We start from the raw sequence: 4,436 nt of genomic DNA, 5'->3' as shown, positions 1-4,436 counted from the left end.
CTTGATCGCAATGAGAACAGGAAATAATAGAGCGAATAGTGACTTTTTACAAGATAGGTAGAAACTCTTCTGAATTGTATATTATATCTCAGTTGTGAACCACTTTTACTCTAGATATCCCTTCTTTTATTCCGACTATACCTCCATCTCTCCAAAACCCTATTGAATACCGGAATTAATTTACTGAATAACGCATAGGGACTCTTATGATACATGTAAAATACTACGATAATGACCCACTTCCCTCATGACTTACGACTTGAATATATGGAATTTTCAACTGAAATAGGTAGGGGTTTTAGCTCAACAAAATAGGTAGGTTGCGAACAAATGTTTTAAGATGGTCTTGATCTCTTAATATCAATGAGAATGGGAAATAAAAGTGCGAATAGCGACTTCTCAGCATGTTAGGTCGGGACTCTTCTGATATTTATATGACTTAATAGTTATGAACCGCTTTCCCTCGAGACCGTCTCCCTTATATATCAACTGTGCCTCCTTCTCCCCTAGAGTGATATGAAACCCGGAATTAGGTTACTGATGGACGGGTAGGGACTTTTATGTTTTCTTATATGTAATATTGACCCACTTCCCCTCGTGACATAAGACAAGGAGACAATGGATCATCAGGTAGGGTGCGTAAACATTTTTTAAAACATGGTTTTGAGCTCTTAACGATGAAATCCGGACTCACATTATGGATAGCGATGTCTCGCCCATTGAACACCAATAATAGTGATAGGTACAAGTGTTTGGATATGGCTCAACATGTTCCTTATAATATGCAGACGATACCATACACTATACCTTAATTTTCTTATAATCTGTCATTTTTCCTTGCTGTGAATGAAAACTTCTCTAAAATCTACCACAAATGAATGACGAAATTATTTCAAACATAGTAGGCTGGGCTCAAGGTGACATTCATGTGAGTTGTGTTTAAGTGAAAACTTTCAAGTATCAATAATATAAATACATATTAAAAATTCTCTGCAAAGTTCCCATTTTAAATTAACAAATTAAGAGTGTCAACCTTCTCAAGCAACGACTAAGAACGACTTTATAACATGGACCACAAATCAAAAATGCATTCTCCAAGGAATATGGATAGGAAATATACAAAAAGATTATAAATATAAAATATGTACATGAGCAAAACTATTGCCTCATATCGGAAATAGAAAACCAATTCAGTTCCAGTTTCAAATGGATAAAATGATTAAAAGAAATTTTATTATACAGGGCACATAATGTGAAGATGTCTTTTTTCATGCACAATGAAATAACAAACATCAACAAATAACAAAATCCCATTCAGATTTACAGATTTAAATTTTATGTATTTGCGCAGTTAAGTAACAATTTTACGCACGTGCTCTATACTTTAGGAAATGTACATATTTACATATTTGTTACATTTTATGTAGGACCTGAAGAGTGGAACCCCACTATCGGGATAAAAACGGACTCACTGCTATTTATTTATCCCTATTAGTTCAATATCTACGGTCAAAAATCCAAGAATCAAATACTCGCATCTAACGTATATGTTTGCAATTATAATCGTACCTAAGAGCAAGTAAAACATTACAATACGTAACTTTAACACCACTAATTGCACAACGCATACTGTACACTCTTTATGAATGGCATAAATCTTCTGCTAACAAAAGGGAAAACTGAACATCTCGGATAGTGACGAAAAGTGGCAGTAAAAACGGCAATAATAAACGCTAGTTTTTTTTAACACAAGCATCTTAGTTTTATAGTATTTCAACCTGAACACGCTTAAATAATACTGATCTATTTAGAACCACTACTACTTTTTTTTTAAACGAATCTTTTTTTTTTTGTCATTCTAATACCGAAAAGTTAGCTCGTGTCTTCTCCTCTCTTTATGTAATAGGTATAATTTATGGGACATAATTTGATAAATATTTGATAATCTACTACCAACAAATTCTTATCTGCTAGTTACAAATGATATTTAATACCTACAATATGTATTGGTTGACCAAATTAGTTACACACGAAACTTAAACATAACATTATTAATGGATTTATTGACTGTCAGTTACTCACTGTATGATTTCTGAAAATTATTTGTTTGAAATGCATTTAATTGGTATGCAATAGACCTTGGCTGTACTCCGAATTTGTCATTTGTCTTTTCCACAAGACTTTTTCAACAAACAAGTCCAAACAGCTAAGATTATGAAATCTTAGAGCTTGCTTCTAATGACCCAATATACATCCGACAATATATTCTCAAATGGTAAATTAAATCCTGACAAGACAAGTCCAATTTAAAAAATGTATCACCTCCGCTCACCAAACTATGACTTGATACAACTGATAATATAAAATTCTTTGGAATTACGTACTTCTCTAAGACGTTCAAACGAGTAAAATTTTACATGTGACGAGGCATTTGAAAAAAGCTTTCCGGGTGATTGCCATTTCAGTAAATGAATATAAATTAATGAATGTCGTCCATGACGATTTTGAAAGCATAACTACTTGGGCATCGATATTATTTTATGAATAATTAACAAGACAATACAAATTACTCGGGGATCTGGAAATATCTACATTTATAAATGGAAACGTACGTTTGTTTAGAAATTAGGAATGTATCTGATCATTATGTTTTATTGAGTATGAAGCTAGCTTACACTAAAAGCGTTAATCTTCTTCGCCTATTACTTGGGGTTTCTTGAACGTCGTGTTGTATCTTTTCTCTAAGCTATGTACGTGTATACTTTTCTCAAGCTATCCTTTTCCCAAACCTACGTGAATACCTTTATTCCACTATTGCTTTACCATTATCCTATTGACAATCTCTTCTGATTTCATTGTCTGTGTATTAACTCAAATATTTTATGTATTTTTTGCCACTCCGCTCCGTATTTGGGAATTCTTTTTCGTATTTACTTCTGTTGTTCAATATGGAAAAAAGTTAACCAATCTGCCAAAAACAATGAAGCACAACTAATTGCATTTTAATCGTAATTGGAAATGGAACACACATTTTTCAATTCTTCAATAGAGATAGCTATATACCTGAACAGATCTGCTCTAAGAAAAGAAATTCGAAGAATTTGTAAATATGTATGGAACATTCGTAAATACAAACATATCCACATACATATTTTACTTTTGAATAAGCTACTCAAGATAATTTAATCCATCATTATCTAATTGCTATGGTAGCTAAATCATTTTGTCAACGTATGATTACATTACCGAAACAACAATAATCTAATCAAATTGCATGCATAATATTGCATATGTGTATGTACCTATGTAATATTATTCTGTAAATTCATGTATTACCCTTGATTTGGATACTTGGAGAACAACAAAACACTTGCTAAATGTTAACCCATGTTCATGATGTAGTTCTATAATAGAGCACGAATTAAATTTTAACATTTAAACATGGCAATACATATAAAACATATCGAATTTACATACATACAAAAGTGAAATTTAGCAACACAGCTGCCAATCTTAATGTTTTTATTGATCATAAAAGAGCTTCACGATTCAAACAAAAAGAAATGCTTTATTTTAAAGTCATAGACACACAAGACCACAAAAATACTTCATGCTGAGAGCGAATACTTCTTTAAATAGTATTTTTTTTTTATATATTTCTACTTCATTGCAGTAAAGAAATATTTCGAAATAGTGAAGTCTTCTCTCTGCTTGGTTTGATATATATTTATTGGAACACACGGGAAAGCAAGTTTTACTCCCTTTCTACTCTTATGATGCTTTTATTAGGATTTTGACTCAAACATCTTTTATAAAATCAATACATAATGGAGTATAATCGAAACAATTGTATAATCATATAATTATATAATAAAGATTTCCTGTATTTGAATGACTTGTAACAACGTGGATAATCAAATATACTAGATACAATAGAGTTGCCTTTTCTCTAAAGATTGCAACTGGTATATGTATAAATACAATGTACACACAAACGAATGTTTACTTCAACTTCTGTGGAAAACATTATATGTATAAATAACATGAGCTTATAAAGACAAACTGCGATTTTAAAAACCACAATCTAATCAACTCTACCCTAAGAGGGAAGTAAAGAAGTATATGCATAAATCTAATGAATATATTGAAATGTCCATTGAATTTAAAAGGTCATCATAAAAGGTTTTAATGCGATTGAAAAGTATATACTTCGACGTTTAAAAAAAACTGATTCAAAACGGTTCCAAAGAATATATTGGAATGTCAATTAATTATATCTAAAGACTTCAATGAAAATACTCCACCAATTGGAATACATTTTACGTTTAATACAATTAATTTTAAATCAAACTGTCTAATGAAATCACAATGTGGGAATGAATAATCAATTTGAGTACATTAGTTTATTTAAAAAAATATTACTTCATTCATTAATT

The 4,436-nt window shown here is 31.0% G+C and overlaps 1 long non-coding RNA gene across 1 annotated transcript; it reads left to right on the top strand.

Annotated features, from left to right (window-relative positions):
- On the top strand, positions 1-4,218 carry LOC117589827. Its single transcript, XR_004574230.1, has 3 exons — positions 1-630; positions 706-1,350; positions 1,428-4,218. It is a non-coding gene; the product is annotated as an uncharacterized LOC117589827 (long non-coding RNA).
- Positions 4,219-4,436: the final 218 nt, after the last annotated feature.

Source organism: Drosophila guanche, unplaced genomic scaffold, assembly GCF_900245975.1.
Source record: "Drosophila guanche unplaced genomic scaffold, DGUA_6, whole genome shotgun sequence".
NCBI classification, from domain to species: Eukaryota; Metazoa; Arthropoda; class Insecta; order Diptera; family Drosophilidae; genus Drosophila; species Drosophila guanche.
This window is presented reverse-complemented; position numbering and strand designations above follow the sequence as displayed.